This window comes from Lygodium microphyllum, chromosome 10 (genome assembly GCF_053477565.2).
Source record: "Lygodium microphyllum isolate KBCC chromosome 10, Lygodium_microphyllum_v1.1.10, whole genome shotgun sequence".
NCBI lineage: Eukaryota > Viridiplantae > Streptophyta > Polypodiopsida > Schizaeales > Lygodiaceae > Lygodium > Lygodium microphyllum.
The window spans coordinates 94,188,326-94,215,324 of record NC_141144.1 but is presented as its reverse complement, the minus strand read 5'-3'; positions in this window follow the sequence as shown (position 1 = coordinate 94,215,324).

The window sequence follows — 26,999 nt, the reverse complement described above, 5'->3', positions numbered from 1 at the left end:
CATTGATGCTCATACTTTCTCTTTGCACATTGTGCAACTCTTACTTGAGCTGCATTTTCTTGGCTTGCGTATTTGTGCTATATATTTTTGACAAAGTATCCCATGCCTCCTTTGGCGTACTTGCATCTTGAATATGCACAATCATAGAGTCTGAAATGCTGATAGACAACCAGTACATAACTTTCCTAGCTCTCTCATGCCATGCTTTAAATGCCTGCATTTGCTATTGATTGGGAACATCAAGAAGAACTGGTTCTTCTTCATTTCCTGCAACAAATTCCCAATATCCTTTTCCCATAAGGAATTTCGTCATTCTAAACTTCCATGCTTGGAAGTTGTTCTTGTCAAGCTTTTCAGTGACAATCTGTGAGAGAGAATCAGACGCCATTACAGAACACTGCAAAAAATTCTGTCACTGCAAGAACACAGCTTCAGCCTCACAAAGGCAAATCTGCAAAATTGACGAAAGTGGTATTTGACCACACAGTCACTTCCTAGTGACGATTTTGCATCAACAGGCAACAAGGATGATTCTGTAACTCCCAATGTCTCTGCTCACAAGCATACGATGCAATTTCTACAGTAACTTTTCACCGACCCGTAGAACAGTGGCTGCACAGCATAAAACTGGGCCTTTTCCTGAGTGCGTGCAAAAAACTTCCGCCTCCAAAACAGGCCCCGAAATGGCCTCAAATAAAAAAAACAAGGTCGCCAAGGGCTAAAGCCCTTACCCGCAACATATACTGCCCTCTTGCTTCACCGCAAAGGGCGTCTCAACCTGAGACAATGCACTCCTGCACTTTCCGGCTGTGCTACCTGCAGAGATCTGCTCCCAAAATAGAAAATGAAAGCAACACTGCTCCTCTTACCGGAACACCGCGAGCTTGGCTTGCTTTCTTGAGCTCCTTACCACGAACAAGGCTCTGATACCATGTCACGATTGTGGGAGAGAAGGAAGGAGTCTCACTTGTAGCTTTCTTGCTTGCACAATGGGGGAATACACATAGAGGTGGAGGCTGAAAACAGTTTTTCTCTTCATAGTTGTGTAAGCCAAAAAGAACTCTAATACAAAGAAATAGAAGAACCCTATATATGGGTCTCAAACCAAACTCAACTAACTAAGGTGGCATACTAACTAAGCCACGAACTAGAGTAGATAAGGATAGCTATCATGTAGCTATTATTCATGGGCGGTGTACCAACCGCGTCTGCAAACTGACAAGTCGATGACATAAATACACAATGGTCATCCTGGCGTATCACGAGTGGAGCTCGATATCTCAACAGCGCATGTAAAAATAATAAATAAATATCCAACGCCTTAATAAATAGGTGCGACAAAATATAGGCACCATGCCTAAGGTATGCGCCCATCAAAATATAAGTGATAACTCAATTACACGCTATCCTCCAATGCTTTCCTCCGCCACTGCTGCTATCTCTACACATCAACTGAAGCATTCACAATCGTTAGTAAAATAATACAATTAAACCGACAAAAGTGAATACCTAGCAGTCTTCAACTACATAAATAAATCAACCGGTTAGAAATCAATCCTAACCTAATTTATCACGAGTGCGCACTCTAAACTCATAAATGTTTATTAATTTAATATGTATTTTGCGGAATCACCCGCTATGGAATCACCCATATACACACTAAATTAACGAAACACCCGAAAAGGATAGGCATCCCCATCGACTTCTCGCACAAAGAATCCACTTTGTGTATGAGCCCGGTAAACAAAGTTTATGGAATCCACCGTAAAACCTCACGGAATCCACCGTAAAATATGCCTCCTGGCATCATACCCCTGGGTGGGATAGCAATTGTCATCAATTGCTATTAGCTCAATGTGGAGCTAACACAGTGGAGAAAGCATTTAAATCTCTAGAGTGCATCCATTGGGCCTCTTTAACAGGATGGTTTTTAAATTTAACCAAATATCTAGAGTATCTATGGCTAGTTCTAGTGGTCATGAAGTCAGTATCTATGATAGCTTCAGGCTCAAGGATTTCAGTCTCTTCATCTAACAAAGGTGGGTTTTCATAAACAGGGTGTATAGGTAATTGGCCTCTAAAGGGTCGTAATAAACTAATGTGAAAGGTGTTGTGGATTTTCCAATGTGGTGGTAGTTCTAACTTAAATGCATTGTCATTGATTTTGTGAATGATCTTGAATGGTCCATAGAATCTAGGTGCTAATTTCACAACTAGGTGTTTATCTACACTTTGTAATCTACATTTCTCTATTCTTAACCAAACATAGTCATCAACTTTGAAATTCATGGCCTGTCTTTTCTTATTAGCTTGCTTTGTATATGATTGATGGGCTTTGGCAATCATGTCTTTAACTTCATCAAAAATAGTAGCGTGCATGTTAGCAATATCATCAGCACTCTGAATTCTATTTGATAAAGATGCAACATGTGTAGGCAATCTATAACCATAAATCACTTCAAACGGTGCTTTCTTTATAGCTGTGTGTGGTGTATTGTTATATGCAAACTGAAGTAAATGCAGATGTGTATCCCATGTCTGTGGTTTAGAAATAGTGTAACCACGTAAAAGATCTAAAATAGTACTGTTAGTAGCTTTTGTTTGACCATTAGTTTCAGGATGAAATGCAGATGAGAAATCAATCTTTGTTCTTAGGTTAGCGAACAAAGTAATCCAAAAATTATTACAGAATCTAGAATCATGATAAAAAATAATAACTTTTGGTAATCCATGATTAGTGAAAACAGTTTTCAAAAACACTTGTGCTGCTTGAGATGCTGTTAAAGTTTTCCTGCTTGAGATGCTGTTAAAGTTTTCTTGCATGGAATGAAATATGCTTGTTTACTAAACCTATCTACAATAGTCTAAATCATATCATGGTTAGCTTTAGTGTTAGGTAAACCAGTAATAAAATCCATAGAAATCTGTTCCCATGGTCTTGATGGAATAGATAAAGGCATAAGTAAACCATAATGTTTACCATGATGTCTCTTAACTCTTTGACAAACCAAACATTCAGAAACAAAATTAGATACATTAGTGTCCATATGTGGCCAATAAAAATCTTCAATCAATGTACGCAAAGTAGAGATAATACCTCTATGACCTTGATATGGAGGACAATGAATCTCATTCAAAAAAAAATATCTAAATGGAACTGTAGCACATAATCTCTTTTCATAAAACATGAATCCATCATTGTAAGACAGTGAATCAATAGGAATCTAGTTATTTCCAACTAATTTATTCCAATCAGCTTGAAAAGTAATGTCCTGATGATAAGTATCTTTCATAGGGGTTAAAGAATCAAATGATATGACAGAGATATTATGAATGGTCGGTCTTCTACTTAAAGCATCAGCTACTACATTTTCTTTTCCTGGTTGATATTGGATAAGGGGATGAAAACTCTGAATGAAAGCTGCCCATTTGATATGTTGGTCAGATATTTGGGGTTGACTAAGGAGATGTCTAATACTTTGTTGGTCAATCTTAATCATAAACTCAGAACCCATTAAGTAATGTTTCCATTGTCTTAAAGCTTGTACAACAGCTAATAATTCTTTATCATAAGTGGAATATTTAAGTTTGGATGGTTTCAGTTTACAGCTAGAATAGGCTATGGGATGATTATCTTGCATAAGTACGGCTCCTATTCCAGATCCGCTAGCATCAGTAACTACTAAAAAGAATGGTCTATTGAAATCAAGTAGTTGTAATACAGGAGCATGGGTTAATGCATGTTTCAATAAATCAAAATATTTTTGTTGATTATCAGACCAATGATAAACAATACCTTTCTTTAAAAGTTTAGTCAAAGGCAAAGCAAGTAATGAAAAATTTCGCACAAACTTCCTGTAAAAACTAGCAAGACCTAGAAAAGAACGTAACTCATGCACATTTTTGGGTATAGGCCAGTTTAATATTGCTTCTATCTTCTTAGGGTCAACCTTAATACCTTCTGATGATACAATATGACCTAGATATTTAATTTCTGTTTGAAAGAACTCACTCTTTTCTGGATTAGTATACAATTGATTATATTTCAACAACTTGAAAACCAAAGACAGATGTTCATAATGTTTTTTCTCATTTTTACTGAATACCAAGTTATCATCAAAGAATACTATAACACAATGCTGATATTTCAAAAATATGTGATTCATCATTCGGCTAAATGTAGCAGGTGCATTAGTCAATCCAAAAGGCATCACTAAAATTTCATAATGTCCAAATTGTGTTCTAAATGTAGTTTTAAATATATCAGATTTATCTAATCTTACTTGATGATAACCAGATTTAAGATCTATTTTACTGAATATGGCAGAACCTTGTAGTTTATCCATAATATCATCTACCCTAGGAATTGGATATCTATTCTTTACAGTAATCTTATTCAGGGCACGATAATCAATGCACATACGATAAGTATTCTTCTTCTTCTTTACATACAAAACAGGTGCGCCAAATGAAGAACTACTAGGTCTAATTAATCCTCTGTTTAATAATTCCTCAACTTGATTTTGAATTTCTTTTTGTTCAATTTGGTTATGCCTATATGGTGCTTTACATGGTGGTTGTGTACCAAGAATTAAATCTATTTTGTGGTCTTCAGGACGTGAAGAAGGTAGTCCAGGTGGTAAATCTTTAGCAAAACAATCTTTAAATTGTGCAAGGAATTCTTTATGCCTAGGGTGCATATGTTTTTCTTTAACTTGAAGTTCATTCACCCAAATTAGATAAGATTTACTACTTTTACGTAATGCATGTTTAGCTTGAGTATGAGTAAGCAGTGGAAAATTATTAAATGCGTGCATACCATACAATATAATTTATTTTCCTTGAAAATGAATTTTAATTGAATGCGTGGAATAATCTATGGCAAGATTATGCTGATGACGCCAAGGCATACCTAGGATAATATCACTGGACTGTAAAGGTACAACTAGGAAATTCCTTCTTTCAGTGTATTCACCAATTTGAATTTCTAAATCATGCACCTCTTGTGTTCCATTATATCTTGTGCCTAAGAATGCTGCTTTAATGCGATAATGCGTAGGAACAGTTTGTAATTTCAATTCTTTCACTAACTTTGCAGAAATAAAATCACGTGTACTACCATCATCATGCAAAATAATCTTTTCTTTTCCATGCACTAAACATTTCACTGTCAACAAAGAATGTGGAGTTGGCATACCTGGTAAAGTATCCGAAGGAGTAGCAATGTCGACCTCATCTTCCGTAAAGTCAGGCATTTCCTCATGTTCTTCATCTTCCATTGCTCCAAGATAATTGATATGGACAGGTGGCTTTTTCGATTGGCAATTGGCTGCTAGATATCCAGGTTGATGGCATTTGTAACACACTATAGGTTTGGCTTTAGATACATTGTTTGCAATGGCAGGAAGTCTAGGAATATTAGGATTTGGCTGTGAGGATGGCTTAGGGTTTTGATTGGTATTTAATGGTAAAGCAGGTGGTTTCGCCCAAGACTTACGGAAAGATGATGAAGGAAAACGACTTTGATTGAATCTTCTAAAATTTGAATTGAATTGCTTGGAACCATAGTTACCATTTTCTTGAAATTGTTGTGGACGCTTGTCTCTTCCTCGAATCTTGTCTTCAGTGTCATGAGCCAAAGAAATTGCATCTTCAAGGGTTGCAGGCTTGAACATATTGACTTCAGCGTAGTAATGCCCAAGTAATCCAAACATAAACTTGTGCTTGTGAGTCGCTTCAGGTACGTCTTCAAGCATGCGTAGTTGAAGTAAGGCATTCCAAAAATGTTCAGTGTACTAAGAAATAGGCTCACGATCTCTTTGCTAAAGAAGGTTCCATTGCTTTATGGATTTTTCATGGAATTGTGGAGGAAGGAAATTCTGCATAAACTTCTTTTTGAAACTCTCCCAGGTAGTGGGACAATCTATGCTCTTACGAACCACGGTCCACCAAAGAGATGCTCGATCCACTAAATGATTAGTGACACATCTAATTTTGTCTTTTTCAGCGTATGTCTCTGCATGAAAGTAATCATCAAACTGACTGATGAATGCAAGAACAGTCTTTTCATCTCGAGTTCCATTGAAAGTACGGAATTTGAAATTTCTTTTACTTATCTTTTTTTCTTTGCGGATGGATTGAGCTTCGAGAGCCGCATCGATGGTTCGTCGATAAGATCTTCGGGTTGTGGTCCATCTTTGTCGGTAGGCGATTGTTGCAAATTGGCCAATTGAACTTGCAAAGCTTGTCGGACTCTTCGTTCTTCATCCAGCTGCATCATAATTAAATCCAATTTTTATTCCATCGTAGGTTCAGGAAGATCACCTTCAGCCATTAAATCGTCCATGTGTTGTTCCGTCATCCTGTAAAAATTCAAAAGACCTCACACTCTCAAAATCCAATTAGCGGGATGAGTGTAGCTCAAAGTCGAGTATACAGGGCTTATAAATTTTTGTTTGACTTTCACGGTCTTCGACTTTTGCAGTTGTGTGATTTGAAGTCTTCATAAAATCTGTGTATGACCTTCTGCGTGTGCTGAAATTGGTGAAGCGAGTTTGCGTATGCGAACAGAGTCTTCCAGGAAACAACTTTGCAGTTCTATGCTTCTGTGCAGGAACAGTCCTTATGGGAGTTTTTGGAATAAGTCAGTTTTGACTTCTGGGAACTTGATTGACCTTCGTGACTTTTAGAGTAACAAAACTTGCAAAACTTGACAGACTTTGTAGATTAGTGACTTGTGGCTTAGTTGATTAAGCTTATAGCTTAATCTGAAGCTGATGATGAATTTTAGGGGGGGCCGATTTTTCCGCCGAAAATCACGAGATGATGCCGCTGCTACCGTTGATTAATCAATTTGAAATACTAAGCTTTTTAAAAACTTAGTTTAAGGCTTTAGCTTAAACTTTGAAGATTAAAGATGAAGCTTATCTCTGTTTTGTCTGAGAAAAAACGACTTGTTGAAGAAGATGTAGGAGTGGTCCTCCACTTCCTCAGGCCGGTCCTTCGCGATGAGAGGCTGTAGACAGAGGTTCTTGACCGCCAAGAATCCACCCGTATCGACCGTTCGCGATGAAACTAACTGTAGAGCTCGATCTTTCCAGGAGCTCCGCCTCCACGTAAGATGGGTAGAGATTGGAAACTCTCGATCTCAGCTTCGCTCTGATACCACTAGTGCACAAATCGGATATTGTATGCTCACGTAGTGAGTGCCGGAAGGTCCCCAAGAACAAAAGAACTCTACTTTTTGCACAAAACTCAAGGTAGAAAGCATGCACGATATGAACAAGAGACCAATTGGGTGCAATCTCCCCCCATGCGTTGTGTGTGTGCTCCACAAAGCATGTATTTTATGTATTTTATGTATTAATCATCTTCAAGCTCAAATAATAGCCCAAATTACAAAATAGCACGCTTTTGGCTTTTGAGTTTGCTTTAGTGCCAAATAGAAATAAAGCTAATGGGCGGGCGCCCAAAGAGTCAAGCATACCCAATACAATGTCCAAATACAAATATCATAATCATGCGCCCATGCGCATACAAAAATAATAAATAAATATCCAACGCCTTTGCCAAATCCTTCAAAACCTTCAAAAAAGAGTTGTATTTGATGTCAACTTACTGATCTGGATGAGTAACTATGATAGTAGACATGTGTGGGTGATCAATTCAATACAACATGAAGGAAGATGATGACTATCACTAAATAGGGAGTGAGAAACTAAGTGGTTTGAATAGTAGCATAAAAGGGATTGACTATGATGAATTGTAGGAATTGTGTTGCATGCTATAGAAGGGAAGGAATGATGTTGACATGGTACATGCAGAGAGGTTGGGATACGATTGAGAAGCTATAGAAAGGACAATGAAACCCTATTCTCCACTTGATGTGCCTCTATTGGAGGTCACTATCAAACAAAGAAAGACTAACAGATAGAGAATGTGCCAAACCTCTAGATGTCCTTCCTAAACTCTATTTGAGGGTCATGAAGCTCTCTAAAGAACACAAAAAACTCAACAAAAAATTGCAAGAAAGTCTATAATGTATCATCAATAAGCAACGTCTTTATCTTATTTATTCTTTAGAGCCAAGGAAAAATAGTAAGATGAATAAGAACCGCCATGCAACATAGTAGATCACTATCTACATAAGTTTATCTTCATTGTGACACATATTCTTCTTCATTAATTGTCATAGGATCTTGTCAAGACAAGTTGGGATGACTCAAGATTCAATCAATGATGGACAATAAGAAAGTCAGGAATAAGAATGAGCAACTAAAAAGAGGCAAAAGAGCCAACCTAATTGAGAGACTATGGAGAGCTAGAAAGCTAAAGGAAGAAGATGTGAAGGAAAAATATAAGCTAGAAAAAGAAGAGAGAGTCAAGATATATCTAGGCATGAGGGCCAAAGAAGAGAAGATAGGAGAAGAATTAGATAAGAAAGATAAGGAATAAGAGGAGAAAAAGACAGACTATTGGGGGGTTAAAGGCACCTATGCCTAGCCGCCCACATTTACTCACTACACACTATATCAGTACACCTGTATACTATAGGTGGCAAGTGCCCATCACTACCACTTTATTGTTTATTCCTTGAGTGATAATAGAATAAGAGGAAGGCCAGTCACACATTGTAACTGTTGGAGTTTCCACATTCTCTCTCTCTCTCTCTCTCTCTCTCTCTCTCTCTCTCTCTCTCTCTCTCTCTCTCTCTCTCTCTCTCTCTCTCTCTCTCTCTCTCTCTCTCTCTCTCTCTCTCTCTCTCTCTCTCTCTCTCTCTCGTTATCTTGCTCCATTTGCCATAGCTCTTGCTTCATTATTGCTTTGGGTTGTGCTTTCACCTTCCACTCACCTTTCAACTAATACCAAAGCAGGCATTCAAGGAGCTTTGGCTCAAATTCAAAGCTTCAACTAAAGGTTTCATGGTAGCCATTGCTTCTTTCTCCTTAGGTATGCATCGATCATTTTCTTTCTCTTGGTTGTTCGACACTTGTTAACCTTGCTCCAAGGACCAAAGGAGCTTCATTGAGCTTTTCTTGAGGCTCAATAGATGCCAACAAGAGCAACAAAGACATTAGCTAGCTTAACATATTTTGTGACTAGTTTTCAAGCCTTCTTTCCTAATCTACAACCACCAAATAAATCACTCCTCACACCTCATACAGCTCCATCAACACTTGGCAAGTCCTTTGCCTTCCACCCCAACATCATTTGCATCCATTTGCTTATCGTTTGGAATACTTTCATCTCAATTATTGGCTAGAATAGACAAAAAAATTGATCTGCACATATGTGGGATAGGGATTCCTTCATTATTCGAGCTTCATTGATACCCATATGCTCATGTATTGGTATTGAAACAGTTACAGATGAATTGGGTCAATATTTGAGATGTTTTGAGTCTTCACTAGCTCATTTTTGACAAATATTCATAACCATAATAGTGCATATATCAAGCTTTTTACTAAGAAGGTTTATGCCTCTTGTGCCTACTATTCTCTTGGCTATACTACATGTCTATAGTAATGTCTAGCATTGATCTATGCACTTGATATACTTATGACATACTTTGGTGCTTGGATTTGAGCTATATTTGATGTACTTGGGCTTTGGTCAATCACTTTGAGCTTCTATGCTTGGTCACTTATGAGCATTGAAGGTTCATTGGATACTTATGCTCTCGGATGTATGTATGATGTGTTTGGGCTTTTTAGATGCTTTTATGTATATGTCTTGAGATTTTCTTTCTTAATTTTTATTTTGAATTTTATTCAAGTGGGAGATGCTTGTACTTATGTGGAAAATCTTGGTTTGTTGAGATAATGGGACTCTTGATTCATGTATATTCTCTCTTGTATTCTATTGGATATACTTGTGGGCCGATTTGATTTTGTATGCTTTGGACATTGATACTGACCTCTATCAATAGTTTGTCAATGATGTATACATGCATATTGATTATGTACTAAGCATCATTGCTCTTTGCTCTGTCAGTTGTTGTGAATTTGGCATGTCTCTACAGTTGCTCTTGAGATCTTCTACATGAATAATGATGTATAGGTTTATGGGATATATTGCTTATTGACAATTGGAGTTTGTTATAGTATTTGATATTTGGTATTGGTGGCTTATGCTCATTCAATGCTAGTTGTATTTATATATCCAACTTGCTATATAGATATTCCTAGTAGTGGGAGCTTGCTATTTCATCTATTTTCCTGCAATTCCACAATTATCTTCAAACAAAAGTATCCTGAATGGCATGTGATGTATGAATCATGCTATATGTGGTGAGATAATTCATCTATTGAGCTCTAAAACTATTGCCATGTGGTGAGATAATCCATAATTATCTTCAAACCAAAGTGTCTCAAATATCATGTTGTTAGTTATGTGATCCCTTGAGATTGTTAACATTATTTCTACCATTGTTTAAACAAAAAATTTCATTTGGTAGTCTATCAGTTATAGTTTGTGGATATCTATATATTCTTGTATTCTCTCTTGTTTTCACTTGTTTTTTTCTTAGTTTTGTGGCTATTTTATAGTGATTATAGTAGTGCATAATCTTATACTTTATACTTATATGTTGTCATATAAATGAGTGGTGGTTCTCATAACAATGCTATCTTGAAATTGAGAAGTTTGATGCCATAGCTATTGGAAGATGTAGATATGATAGGTGTTAGTAAGAAATCTTTAGATTGAGCCATTAAAAACCAAGAGCATAAAGCCCAAATGCATAGATCAAGATGATTGAGATGAGTTGAATTAGCTATGTAAATCCACCATTATACTGTCATTGTCTAAACAGGTTTATTTTAATGTTGTTGGATGTGAAGATAATGCAAGGAAGTTATGGGAGAAAATATGTACTTTTTATGATAAGAAAATTCTTGCATCATAGATGTATTGGTTGAAACAGCGTATTGACCTTCAAATTGAATGAATTTGATTTTATTTTTAGCTAGTTGACCTCGTAGGCATTGACTTCAAAGAGAACCTACCCCCCTTGTTCTCGCTTGTTACACTTCCAAAGTCATGGGATACTTTCTATATGGCCATGTATGCCAATACTCCTAAAGATGGCTTGAAGCTCTAGGATGTTGAGAGTGCTTATAGAGGAGATAAACAAAAAGAATATGAATGCTTTCCACACTTCTTATGCATTGACATGATGGTAAGAGCCATAATGACCACTCTAGTAGAGACTCACAGAGGTCTCAATCTTAGTCTTGTTGGCAGTCTCACAGTAAGTCATATAGTCATAAGTCCTCCTTAACATGTCACTATTGTGGAAAGCTCACTTACTAAGATTGCAATGTTGTAAGGCACACGATGATAAGTGCAAGGAGAAAGGAAAAGGAAAAGTGCAGAATAATACAAAGTCTGATTATCATAGCATTGTCCTTAGTAGGTCCCACATGAAGATTGAAGAGATAAATGTAGCATACCCTGAGTCTTATGATGACTAAATCTTAGTTGATTTGTCTCTTGATGCTACTTAGTTTATCAATGCTTTAGCTACTTACTCTTAGTGTTGGATGCTTGATTCGGGGGCTTCTTTCCATGTTACCCCTACATCAAGATTGGTTTCATACCTATTGCAGCATTACAAGTTTTGTGAGACTAAGAAATGGCAGTGCATTAGATATCATTGATATTACGAATGTTAGATTGCAATTTTCTTCAAGCAACTCTTTTGTTTCACATAATGTATGTCATGTATAAGCTTTGACCAAAATCTTGCTCTATGTTGTTGGATAGTTGGATGATGTAGGATCTCATATCTCTTTTGGTGATTTTTTCTCAAAGTGTCAAGGCTGGTAACCTTTATCCTTGGTTTATATCTGGGTCCATTGACTATATATTAGATGTGACCAATTTACCACATGTATCTTTATAGTATTGGTGCCTTGAGCACATGATTCTGAATGGAATGAAAGTACTTACTTATTTGCAATATCTTCTATCTCTTGCTTACTTGCATTTTGATTCATGTGATCATTTTCTTTATAGTAGATATATATACAAGTAACGATCATAAAAAGTCTTGGCTCTACAAGTATGAGTGAACCTCTAGCTCTTGTGCATTCTAATTTATGTTGTTCCATGCCCTGTTAGCCATTGGGTGGCATGAAGTATTGTGACAATTTATTGATGATTATTTTCATAAGGTCTGGGCTTATCCTATTAAGCATAAATCTGATGTTTTGCCTACATATTAGCACTTTATTGCTCTTATTGAGAAATTGTCTGGGTACAGGTTGAAATGCCTAAGGTCTAACAATGGGGGTAAATAAAGACTCTAAGGCATTTGAGAAATTTTGCACAATGAACAAGATATTAAGCAGCATCAGTTGATCGCCCCTTACACACCACCCTAGAATGGTATTACAAAGCTCATGAGCATGACTATTTAGGAAAGAGTCCATAGTATGCTTAGTCAAGCTAGCTTACCACACTATTTTTGGGCTAAAGTAGTCAGGTTGGAAAGGAGATATGATCTAGAAAACCTTCATCATATGCTCATTTGGATATGAGGTTTTCTACAATGTTTCTAGGGACAAGTGCAACAAGTTGGATTCAAAGTCTGTCAAATGTATATTTCTTGGATATAGTAATGCATATGAGATGGACTATCACCTTTGGGATTGATAGTCTTGGAAGATTATTCACATTCATGATGTTGTGTTTCATGAAGAGAAGATGTATAAGCAGCCTATGCAAGTAGCTAAGTACGAATAGTGGTCTTTTAAGAGGACTCTCCTATTACAGTACAACTAGCTAGATAGCCTACAAAAGCTAATGATATAGTGGCCCAAGATATATAGGCTCCATAGTTAGATTTGAGATGCTCTACAAAAGCTTTACATCCTCCTGATCACTATGAGCACTCCATGGATTATGACATGGTGACAATGAGTCACTTATCTATGAGGATGCTATGTGCAAAGGTGATTCTCATCCTTAGGAGAGGGCTATATAGTCTAAGTTTGATTCATTGCAAAAGAACCATACATAGAATTTAGTTTCCTTACCTTGTGAAATGTGTGCATTACTATGTAAGTGGGTGTACAAATTGAAGAGTGCCCCCAGTCACCCTAACCCAACATGTAAGGCTAGATTGGTTGCAAATATTTTTAAGTAGGAGCATGGTGTTAACTTCAATGAAGTCTTTGTTCATGTAGACTTCAAGATGACAACTCTACACTTGGTATTGGCCTTGGTCACTCAATTAGATTTGGAGCTTTATCAGCTCGATGTTAAGATAACTTTCTTACATGGAGACTTGCTTGATGAGATTTATATATAGTACCCTAAGGGCTTTGCAGAGAAAGGCAATAAACACCTAGTGTACAAATCAAAGAAGATTCTTTATAGGCTTAAGTATACACCTAGGGAGCACTACTATAATTTTTATGCTTTTATGCATTTGTAGGGGTATTCTCGTAGTGATATGGATCCATGTTTATAACTACGAAGGCCCATGACATTAGCCTTATTATCTTGGTACTTTATATTGATGACATGATTATAGCTAGGAGTATTCATGCTAAGCTAGATGCTTTAAAGACTTAGCTTAAGAAGAGCTTTGAGATAAATGACATGGGACAAGCCACACACATACTTGGTATGCACATTATGCACAATAATTCTAAAGGACTTCTCTAAGGTTGATGAGCATAGGACAAGATGATGTCTTTCCTTGTCCTATTCTACTCTATATACATGTTGCACAATTTCTTTTTTTCCTTTACTTCTCACTAAGGCACATTCACCTTTAAGTGGGAGGTTATTGGGGATTAAATGCACCTATGTCTAGCTACTCACATTTACTCAATGTACATTGTATCTCCACACTTGTACACTATAGATGACATGCACTTATCACTATCACTTTATTCTTTATTCTTTTAGTGACAATAGAATAATGGGAGAAGGCTACTCGCACATTATGATTATTGAAGTTACCATACACACACACACACACTCTCTCTCTCTCTCTCTCTCTCTCTCTCTCTCTCTCTCTCTCTCTCTCTCTCTCTCTCTCTCTCTCTCTCTCTCTCTCTCTCTCTCTCTCTCTCTCTCTCTCTCTCTCTCTCTCTCTCTCTCTCTCTCTTTGTGCCATAGGTCTTGCTTTGTTCTTGCTTCTGCTCTTGCTTCTACCTTCCACTCACCTTTCATAGACCTAGGCAAAGAAAGTTAAAGAAAATAGAGCAAAGATAGAGGAAGAGGAAGAAGAGAATGAGAACCAGAAGAAAAGAAGGCAAAAATGCCAATAATTAGAGCCAAGCCCCTAGAACCAAGATGAGAGGTGAGAATGAGAATGCCTCTATAAACCTTTAAGATAAGCTTGTGGCTAAGGATGAAGAAACCCCTACTTTCAAGCCAAGACCACACCCCATCCCAACCAAAGCGTATCAAAGTAGAAACCAAGTGCACTTCAGCTAATGAAATCATTTGCTATGCCTTTGAACTCAAGGAGGTGAACCCTTATGATCTTGGATAGAATGAGTTAGAGGATGAAGCCTAGAAGAAGGGAGAGCATAAGGGAGTACTCACAATATGGTCTGGCCAAGGTAGCTTAGTAGCATGGAAGGGAGAGCATGAGGGAGTGCTTGCAATATGGTCCGCCAACCAAGGTAACTTAGTGGCATGGAAGGGAACATTGCTAATTGGGCTTTGGAGAACTCTCGAGCTCACTCTCAAGATGAACATCTTTGGACTATGAAACCCATTAGGGCCATACTCAATGCTAATAAAGATTGAGAACTCGGCATTCAAGCTACATGCAATGCAAGGCAATGCCATCTCGATTCATACATCCATTGTCTTGAACCTATGGATGAATGACTCACTAAGCACTCCAAATATGGGAGTTATCCTAGAAACGAACTTGATACCTCTATTTCCAATGCTAACAATATGGTCTAGGTGTGACAACTTAGTCCATACTCCCCAAAGCACATCAACTCCACATAAAACTAAGAAGAGCCAAAGAGGTGACATGCAACAAGACCACACCTTCCATGAAAAAAGGCAAGTTGAACCAACCTGTTTGTCTAAGTTCAAGGCAAGCAAGAAAGATCTTATAAATAGGCCAAGGAAAACATCCCAAGTACTTGACTTGGCAATGAGAGCAAAGTATCTTGGCAAACACACCAAGAGACCCAAGTCCCTAATACCCAAGGCAAAGGATCAAGGAAATGGAGGAACTGTAGAAGCAGCAATCCGATGGATTGCCTCCCTTAAGGCATGGCACAACATGGCAACAACTGATCCACCATGCCTCCACTCCAACAACACGATAACTTGGGATCATGCCGCCTACAAAGCTTAGTATGCAAAGCCATAAGAGCCAAGCCAAATAAAGTTAGGACCTTGAAGCCTCCACTCCTCATTGGAATAAAAAATAATAAAGAGTCTAGATAGACACTGGCCAGCTTAATAGAAAAGGTTGTGTTAGGACCTCGCTAATGAGTCAAAGGTTAATCTAGGACTTTGACTATGACTCATTGTGTTAGGACCCCAAGTGTAGTGTAGCAAACATTGAATAACTTGATAGAAAAGGTTGTGTTAAGACCCCACTAATGAGTCAAAGTCCTAGATTGGACTAGCTTGATAGAATGAGATGTGGCAAGAGCCTAGAATGAGTCAAGACAACCATCCTTAGATTGCTAAGGATAGCAATCCATTGAGCAAGGGTGAGTGTAAGGGTAAGGACTTTGTAGAATGAGTCGCTCAAGCTCTACTTGGGATGTGCTTCTATTTGTGATTCCCTAGGCTCAATGGTGAACCCTCACATGTGTGGTGTCATGAGGATATAGTCCTCAGATGTCCCTCAATGTTGTATCTTTCTATATCATGAACACAAAGGATTCCTTATTAATATATCTTTTGTGCCATTTTTGTGTCTCATGATAGGTTACTACTTAAAGTCCCATAAATGTCTGTAACATCCCTCCCTCCCCCCGTCCCTCCCAATTTAGGTAGAAAAACAAAGAAAAATAATTTCCTTCTTCCCCTTTCCCCCTCCCTTAAGAAAAAACTACAAAGACTTTTCTCTTCTCTCTTTGATCTTTCTTATGTCTTTGACCTTTCCTTCCCCTTAGATAAACCCCCCCCCCCCCCCCCCCGCGGGTTTCTTCTCAACTAAATTTATCCTAGTGGTGAGAGAAGGTTCTTGAGAGAGAGAGAGAGAGAGAGAGAGAGAGAGAGAGAGAGAGAGAGAGAGAGAGAGAGAGAGAGAGAGAGAGAGAGAGAGAGAGAGAGAGAGAGAGAGAGAGAGAGAGTGTGTGTGTGTGTGTGTGTGTGTGTGTGTGTGTGTGTGTAAAAGAGAGAGAGAGAGAGAAGAAGAGAGTAGAATTTATGCAAGAGGAGCGAGTGGCCATTTGCACATTGACAATCTAGTGTCTTCTTCATTTAACATGGCCCCACAAAAGCATGTCAAATGTGTACATCCTTCTTCCACCCTTGATGTTGAAGATGTGGCCATCAATATGGTTCATGTTTATTATTTTGTTTCTTTAAAAAGCAAAAATAAATTGATTGTTCAAAAAAATTAGCTTAAAAATCTTTGTAAATTATAATTAAACTTTATCCTTCTCCATTATTTTTGGATTAAAGTTAAATTTATTAATTACTAAAACCAATAGGAAATCAATATATTAAAGTTTATTAAAAACTAAGAATTTAAAGTTAAATATTAAATTTAGCTTATGTAACAAGTATAAAAATATATATCATTACTTAAAATTAATAAAATAAGTTATAAATGAATTGTATTAGAGTTTAAATCTAGTTTTCTCCTACAACTATTAGCTAGATTAGTAGAAAATTTGAGAGGATTAAGAAAAATTATTTTTTAATTCTATAATTATATACAAAAATATCTCTAAAATTTTTAGATTCCTATGAAGAGTTTCTATTTAAGTTATCGTTAAAGTAGTTGAGTAAAATTAATATTTTTTAAATAGAAGCTTGAAAATTATTTAGAAAATCAAATCATTTAAAAATATTTTTATTTATGATTTTTGTAATTTTAAAAATATGATAAGTAATTTTTTTTTTATTTTTCTTACTTCCTCATAAATTTAAAAATTAATCAAAATGCCTTCGTAGTTAGGTATATACATATATACACATATAGATTAAAAAGCCATGAGTTGATTCTGAGATTATTAATTAGAATTGAAGTTTATTGAGATTCTATTGAAAAAAGTTTATTTTGACCTTTTTGTAAAATGACTATTTTTAAAATTCAATCAATTCACATTATTGATTTTGATAAAAGTAAAATCTTGTAAATGATATTAACGATATCTATGCCTTTGAAAGCCGGATAGCATTAAGGCATTGTGTCATCCCTAGTGCCACACCCAAAAACTCTTCACCCAAAGTAAATATAAATTGTCTGAAGGAAAATCTACGACTAAGGTATGTGAGGTTATCCATATAGGAAGCTTCTCCTTTATGGGGCAGGTGAGAATCCTCCTGGCTTTAGTTAGAGGATATAATCTCGTACCCAGTCCTTTGATATAGAAGGAAATCTATACGAGCCCGGTGTTGTTTGGTGTAGGAAGCCCCAAGATGAACAAAGCATGATGGCAACCTAAGTTTTGGGTTGGTTTTGCTCTTCAAAGAGGTTGTAATTATTACAATAATATAAATACTTTCTTTTCCAAAGGAATGTCTTTATGTTTGTACTTAAGAAACATGATAATGAATCATATGCTAATATTAATTAAAGAAGTTATCTTTATTTGTTTCACAATATGAGTAATATGTCCATTTAGCAAACTAAAATACGCCATGTCTAAAAATGAAAAGCTGGTGGATGGTATTCTTGACAAAACCATCCTATCGCTAGGTGGATCTAGTTAGGCAGGTGGCTTCTCCTAAAATTTTAGGAAATGGCCAAGAATTATGACTATCTAAGGATCAAGTCTTAAAATTGATTTAGCACCATTTTAGGATGTCAGTGTGAGACTATACCTTATGGGCAAAGGGAACAACACTCAACTCCTACTTATTTCTCACTCTCATTGAATGAAGTGCAATACTTGCCTAGCTCGAGTATCCCCTGTTCCTAAAATGACACATCTACATGAGAAGAATGAAGAAGAGCATAGGATACGGATGCGAGCATTCCAAATGAGTCCCCCCTCCTTCATTTGTGCATTTTTTGTATGGGGAGGATGTGTGTGTATGTGTATGTATGATATTGAGAAAGAGAGAGAGAGAGAGAGAGAGAGAGAGAGAGAGAGAGATGTGTGGGGAGGATGTATGTGTATGTGTATGAGAGATGTATGGGGAGGATGTATGTGTATGTGTATGTGCATTTTTTGTATGGGGAGGATGTATGTGTATCTCTCTCTCTCTCTCTCTCTCTCTCTCTCTCTCTCTCTCTCTCTCTCTCTCTCTCTCTCTCTCTCTCTCTCTCTCTCTCTCTCTCTCTCTCTCTCTCTCTCTCTCTCTCTCTCTCTCTCTCTCTCTCTCTCTCTCTCATAATGATTTTAAAATTGAAATGATTTCATCCAATTAAGATATTACACACCCTTTTCAAATTTAAGGGTACTCTTTTTAAAGCATTTAATTTTTTAATAGTCTTATAAAAGTATGTTAAATTCTAAAATTCAAATGTATAATAGATGCACAATTGCAATTGCTTAGTATTTTAAACTCCAAAAATCAAATGGGTACTTGTACATGGAGCCATTAAAGAATTTTTTGGCCCTTGATTGAGAATATGGAAAGGAGTAGGTTTAGGGTTGGGAAGAGCTAGCTATCATCATGCTCAAGTCATAAGGCTCCAACATATAACTATTACTAATAAAACGGCTCAAATGAAGTGTGGTGGATACCATCTAAACACATATTTAAAAGGCTCAAAAAGTGGTAAAAAGGAGTACTATCAATATTTCCCTAATGGAAACAACCTTATACAAACAATAAGTTATTTATTATGGAAGATCAAATATACATGTCTTGATTTTATCCATATGATAATGTAAGTTATGGTGCTTTTTCAACCTACTCTAGAATATCATGAGGAGGATGAACTTGCTCATATCTCCACTCGAATTATGATCAAAAAAGGGGTGAGAGGTCATGATGATCTAATTTAGGATTAAAATAACAATATTACTTGAGGCTTTATTTCAAAATCCAACATTATGCCCATCTAGATCAAGACTTATGTAAAGTTGTCACATGACCAAACCTAGACTTGAATGGCACTTGATTGCTTGTTGCATATCTCTTAATTTTACTTTAGCAAAAATGAGTAGTGCTAAGGGCCAATACACTACAAACTAAGAGATATACGTCAATTAGAATGTCCCATCTCCATGCACTCAATATGAATGGAAATTTGATGGAAGGGTTGTTTGTCCATAGAGCATATGTGATGGTATGGAGAGTTTCAAGTAGATATAAATTGACCGAGCAATTGTAGGCTTTAAGTTAGCAATGAATAAAGTGTATATCTTTTCCAAAAACATTAAATTTCCAAACATTTATTTCTTGCAATACGCATAAGATTTTTTGTTTATCGATGCACTATTCATATTTAGGAATTTGTGCGACAATGAGGGTTCATTAGAACAAATAGATCTACTACATATATAATGAGAAGATTTTGCAAGAATACCGTGCAAGAGACGATTGGTAAATATGATCTCTTGGGAGGTGCTTCCTCTAGAGTTCCTTCCCTAGGTGATGAAGTCAAAATTGCCTCAAACCTTAGAGTCTAAGATGGAAGCAATGATGGATGTATTGCTACCAATGCATGATTCCTCCTTGAGCCATTGAAGGAGGCATCCAATGCCTTTGTATGATAGATGTCATGTGTCTCATTTGAAGATGTTGCTTGTTCCCGTAAGTTTGTAAGCAAAGTACAAATAGAATGATGCACTGTAATAAACTTATTTACATAAACAACATTTTCCTTGCTATTTTATATGAAAGAATGGGATCAAACATGGAATGCTTATCACACATTTAGCATTTTCAAAACATTGAGATGCCATATCTTTCCCATTAGAAACACAATGCTCGAGTCTTGTGATGATGCATGGAAAGTGTTACAAAACTAGGCATGGACTACAACAACATACACACTTGTCTAAGAGACTACATGCTCTTTTGGGAAAATATTAATTCATGATTACATTTCCAAAATCCAATACTAATAGATATTGACAAGATCTACATAGTCAAATAGTACCACAAAAGGTTCTCAAGCACTTTCCACTCATATTGTGCATCTATCACATGTTTTAAAGTACAAACATGGCAATCTTGATAGCATGGCACATGGAAAATAGATCCAAGGATGGTCAATTCAAAGGCATGGCACCACATCAACTCATCATTTTTAGAGTTTGAGAAATAATCGAGGAATTTGCACCATGGATAGCATGAAACCATTCACATTCCACTTAACCACTTACAATGTATAGTGAGTAGTCCTTGTTGACTATATTATTCTACCTCGACTTTCTACCAAGAAAGAGCACCTATCCTCAACTTGCTTGTGCTTGGAAGCTAAAAGGTCAAGAATACAAATGTCTATATCCATCCATTGATTGATGAGTTCAAGGAGTTATGGGAGGTGGATCACATTGAATGACATGAACAAGCACATTGGGAGGTGGTCACACTCGTATAAGCATCGTTCTCGTGTAGATGACATTATGGATCCTTAGATGAGTTTGTATGATGAGCTTGTCAACCAATTTTTGCAACAAACTTTAGTACTTCATTGCATGTTTCTATCTTTAATGCAAGTATATATACAATATATTTATTATTGTACATATCAATCTCCACACACATATTGGACTAACTTGTATTTCTTTTGTCAATGTAGATCATTGCACTATGGTTGTGGACATCATGAGCTGGCAATATTTAGACATAGAGCTCAATGATATTTTTGCATTGATGTCTCCTAAGAAAATGGTGCATTTTAGATATAGACTAGACACATCTCTATCACATTCTAAGTTTGTATACTCAAACACATCACTCACACAAATAAGCATAGCAAATGCTCTAGGCTAACTATGGATGGTGGCTCGGGTGCTCCTCACTCTAGTGGGGTGCACTAGTGCCTTTGGTACTCCTAACTCTAGTGGGGCAGCTACATAGGTTATCGCTACTAGTACTCCTCACTCTAGTGGGGAAGCTGCACGTGCTTACTATGAGTGGTGGCTCAAGTACTCTTCACTCTAGTGGGGAGCTAGTAGCTTAGGTACTCCTCACTCTAGTGAGGGATTTGGTGCTTTTGGCACAGTTGGTGATGATGGATGCTATAGAAACATAGATGTTGTGACCCCTCGTTACTCTGATGTTTTGCCCCATGGTGGGGGCACCAATGTGGGTGGTGGCAATGGGTGATACAAAGAAATAGATGTTGTGACCCCTCATCATTGGTATTCTTGGCTCTACTTGGGGTGTGGGTGTAGCCAAGGGTGACTTTGGTGCAAGTGGCTTTAGTGCGAGTGGTGGTGATAGGTGTTGCAAATACGTAGATAGTATGACCCTTCCCATTGATATAGTATGCCACCATCACCCTCATTAGCCGTGCCCATTGAGACTCACTCTCCCATGATACCCAATCTTTTTCAGTCCTATGTAGATCTCACTCATGAGGCTATATCTATCATGTAAAATACTCCCGTAGATACTAAACAACATACTAGATTCAGTAGGCAATATGCTAGAGTTATGTTACCTAGCTACATCTATTTGGTGGATGAGGATATTGGAGAGGTAATGATGGGGGGGAAGAGGGTCAATCGATAGTGGATATGTATAGGTTTTACCATGTTCCATCAATATGTCATCTAATTGTTTTGTTAAAGTGATGCAATGTGTGAGATAATCTCATACTTTTGGCTAATATCTAAAAAGCTAATGAATAAGTGGACAATTATATTGAAGCATCTGCATTTTTCATGCAATCATTACTATTAGCCATTTATAATAATGTTGCAAATAGAATATTTAAAAGTGACAGTATATAGAGATATTATTACCGATGCTAAAATAGCAATGCTAACAGGGATGATTTTGTCCCAATGCTAATAGTGATGCATATAGTGATGAAGGGAGTTTTTTTCCCTAAACTAATAGTGTCACTATAAGGATCACTATATGTCAATATAGGGGGTATTTTTTTTCCTAAACCAATAGCATGACTATAGGGATCAATATAGGTACAATATGTTGTAGTGTCACATTAGTGAATCCATCATACACAAATTTGGAAGTGCTCCTTATTGGGTGCTCCTTATCGGTGTTGAGTCCTCGGCTCTAGTTTGCTATAAGGGACTCATCGCTTCTCTTGACCCTCATAGCTCAGCGTCGTGTAAAGAATGATCGCAACAGAAGAGAAGGTAGGTAGCCAACGAAGACTGAAGAAGGTGACGAGCTCCGACGACGGAGGAGGAGAGTGGAAGACAAAGACCTAAACGAGATAATTGCCGAAGATAGCTTCCTCTTTGACTCCCGTAATTCACTTGCCCTTTCTTGCGAGATTGATGGCGATGGAAAGCCAAAGCTCCTGCTGCTGCAAAGAAGGCTGTAGCACCCCCACTCAAGACAAGCGACGCCATTACATTCAAAGCATGCTCCGCCACCTCCATCTTCTCCTGCCATCCCTGCTTCAAGGACCAAGCCTCCCAGCCATTCTCCTCTCCCGTTGCCGCCATCTCTATTGATGGTGCTGTCTCCTTTTCCCTCTGACAGATAGCGACGCAGACGAGAGGACCTCGTTAAATCTATCAAGAGGCTAAAGCAAGTGGAAGTAGCACAAGAAAAGGCTCTTCAAGAGAAGTATATTTCAAAAGCAGAACATGCTGAAGATAGAATTTGTATTACCATAAAGGTATCAAAGTCATCACCATATGCCCAAGGGAGTGTATTTCAATCAATCCAAATGTATCTCTTACCTATTGTGAGAAATTTAATCTCATGGGATTGGTCTTGTTCAACGACATAGTAAGCTTTCCCTTAAACTATATATTTTTTGATATTCTTGTACTCCTTATATTCATGCCAAAGCATGAGAAGCTTTAGAAGAATCTAAAGCACGTAATGCAAACATGTGTGCCTCTATTAATCTTATTGATTCCTCTTGTGAAAATATTTTGATGTCTTTCGGATTCTATGTGTTTATCTTGAGTTGAGCACTCTTCATCATCCTTGCTCCCTTCTCAAAGAGTCCCTGCGGCAAGCGACTTTCACGAACACCCCGCGCGAATCCCGTGTGACACCTTGTGAACCCGATGTGAAAGGAGCACGCAACCTTTTGACTGTCAAGATGGGAAACTCTTCAAATACTCCACCCACTTCATCATCGAGTGCTTCTTCCTTTTCAACCAAAGAGATGAAGAATTTATTGCAAACTCTATCTTCAACTATTATGATGCAGAATCAGCAAATGCAGTTATCTATGCAGCAATAACAACAGTTACATTAACAATAATTGGATCAACAACGAATGCTATATTAAGAACAAGAGTGAGAGCGGAGTTTTGAGCCCAAGATGTGCTTAAAATTTGCCAAAAAATCTGGAATTTATGGGAAAAATATTCAACATCGAAGGCGGCGGCTCCAGCTATGACGATTTTAAGCACCAAGTGAAATACGACTTTTAAAAGGCGCCCAAGCGACACTTGTGAATTTTTGATAATTTTTCCGACTACCGTGTGGGTTGTCAGGCCAGTCAATGCGGGATATAAAGTCGGATGCGCAAAAATTTACAGCACTCGAATCGAAGCCAGGACGGGGAAATGGCCACAAATGGGGCAAAATATGAAAAGGTGGACATTGGAGAAGACCAAAAGGGGTGCCCTTTGGAGCCTTTGCCCCTCCTCCCCCCCCCCCCCCCCCCCCTCTCCCCAAAAAAATTTATGCATCCCTTATCAAAAAATGTGGAAAGAGAAGATGGGAGGATGAAAACGTAAAGAAGGCGGCATCATTAAAATTTGCTCCTCCATGGATGGATCTTGTATTGGCAGGTTACAAACACCCTATGCAACGGACATTACCCTCGATCTTCTCCCTCCTTGCCGGTCTTATCGCCTGTCTTCGCCCGTGAAATGGCTGTGGGAATGAAGAGATGGAAATCTAGTATTTCTCTCTCCTCCCTCTCTCTCCCCTAAAGGGCTTTTCTTGTGTGCAAGAGGAAAATGAAGAATGGTGAAGGAAAGCTTGTCCGGTTGGGACCGAATTGCTTCCGAGTGGATGAAGACATGAAGATTGCTGATTGTGAAGATGCTAGACATTGAATGTGGGTTGACCCGTAGTCCCGTACCAAAATCGAGATCCCGAAACACAAAGCCTAAGCGGTAATTCAATTTTTATGAAGGAAAAATGAGCTTTTATGCTATTTGATTGATGAAACATTGTTCCCATGGGCTGAATATTCATTATGATGTTGTTTGCTATGATTTTCAACAGTTTATAATCTGAAAATCAGAAAATTATAAGTGATATGGCCGAAATTAATGTTATAAAACCCGAAAAACACTCGTTTAAGGGGTAAATTGAGATTTTTTTGCAAAATAAATGGGAAATATGAGATATAACATCAACAAAACCCTGAATTTTTGCTAACAAGAAACCTAAGGGCCACAGCCCACAATCAATCTTAATTTTTAGTCATTTTTTATTGAAGAAAATAGAGAAAAAATACCAAAAAATGGTGAAAAATAGATTTTAAATGGGAGAAATTTAGGAAACGATAAAAGAAAAATTCCAAAAAAGTACATGTGTGTTTGTGCAATGTATAATGAAGGTAAAGCATGAGGTTGGCCTCGGTTTATCCTCGTTTCTATGTTTTCGTCCGTGTTTATCGTTTTCTTTATAATGAAATATACATAAAATGACTCTTTCACCTATCAATGAATGCAAAACATTAAACAGTAGGGTGAGAGGGGAGATTGAGCGTCAAAATATGAGCTAAAATCTGGTTTTATGTGTTGCATCATGCAATCTCGTGATTAAAGACCATGGCCCCAAAGAAGAAAGTTATGAAGGCCACGGAGGCAGAAGCTACCAATAATGCTATGAACACAATCACTACAAACGAAATAACAAGTATTGGGATTACAAATGAAGCTATGAATACCATCAACCAAGCACTCGTCATGGATCCCCAGGTACTATACTTTGATAATAAAGACAGCTAGCATACCATCATCCCATGAATTGGCAACAAAAAGCTGCATTCGTAAAATGGGATTTTATTTATTTCTTATATATAATCTTTTAAAGAAATTCTTAACCCCAAATTCCAAGGGGTAATTTGGATTTGTACAAGATATACCAAGAATAGTACAAGGAAGGTATTGTGTCACTAAAAGACTTAATATTTTTTATTTGTATTGATCTAACCAAACCTCTAATGGATAAGCACGGATGCTAATTCTTAGTACATAAAAAACCTTGAGATGGAATTGTCAAACAAATACTTTTCATAATAAAACTCACCAAGACCTTTTTTTTTTAAATCACGGGCAATGACCCACGAAACTCCATTGAGAAAAGTTCACCAAGGGAGTTATTCTCAAAAATAGAATTCTTGTTTCGATTCAATCCAAACTAGATCCTGAGGAAGGGGAGATCCGAGAAGACTATTGGAAGATATTTCCACTTATGCTAAATTTTGCCTTGATATTATTATTTTTGAAAAGAAAAGATGTATCTTGGAAATAAATTTGTTAAAAGTTTATGTATAATGCATTCAAAATAAAATGTTCGTGATTGTAAGTTTAGTACTAATCTTTCCTAAAATCATCAAGCTAAAAGCTGGATGATCGGTACAGATCGCGGACTGAGACAGTATTTTGATGAGCACAGAACGCCAACTAAGGCAGTGTTCTTATGCCAGTGTGAATAAAACCTACTCCAAGGGGTTTCTTTTTTGTTTTGCGTTAGTAAGTATAGACCAATCATGATGCGAAAGTTCTTGTCGTAGTGGGGAACCCTAGTTGGTAGAAGGAGGTGAGGATACCAGGGGGCTCTGGTCATAAACTCCTAGGGCTCTTATGAACTACTGACTACCCTTCGAATTCCAAATAGTATCCTGAAAGTTCCAATGCTAGTTTACGAACTGAACTTGGAGAGAATAATACCTTCAGGTTGATATCATTTCTAGCTAGAACAAGAAAAGATTGTAAAATTTTATTTTTCTTAAGCCTAGAAGCTTACTACTCCAAATTTGTGACACTTCTAAAATATGCATCTACGATGGATGTTTCACACCAAGTATCCAAATTTTACAATGGTCTAAATCCGCCCCTAAATACGCGCCTTGAATCAATGAGACCATTGGATTTACAGGATGCATTGATTTGAATAGCTCCAATAGTTGAGGAGATCGAGCAAAGGCCAAGAAATGTAAAAATTTGGAATAAAAACAGTTAGAATAAGGGAAACTTCCAATGTTATGCAAAAAGAGCCCCAGGGCAGTACCAACTAAATAGGACGAAGAAAGCCAAATCAAATGCAGTGGGAAACTTTATACCCACAGGAAAGAGCAATGAGACTCCAAGGTGCTTCTATTGAAAGGAACAATGACATTTCAAGAGGCAATGCACAAATCTAGGCCAAACATCCACCAAGGTCAATTTCGCGGGCAAAGCCAAGATGCCAAGGGAAAGGTTACTGGAATAAACCTAAAGGAGGTCAGTATTGATAAAGATCTTACAATGGAATTTGATGGAAAGAGCTAGAGTACACACCACTCTCAATAAGAAGGGTCCAAATTGCCAATTCTCAATAATTCAAACACCAGCAAATTATCAAGGTAAACCCTTTCAAATTTTAATCGACTGTGGAAGTACCCACTCTTTTGTATCACCAAAATGTGCAAAAAGGCTAGGCATAAATACGACTCTTGCACCTAGTTTGCTTGCGGAGTTAGCAAATGGCAAAGAAGTTCTATCAACACAACAAACTAGCAAGGTAGAATTTAGCTTGGG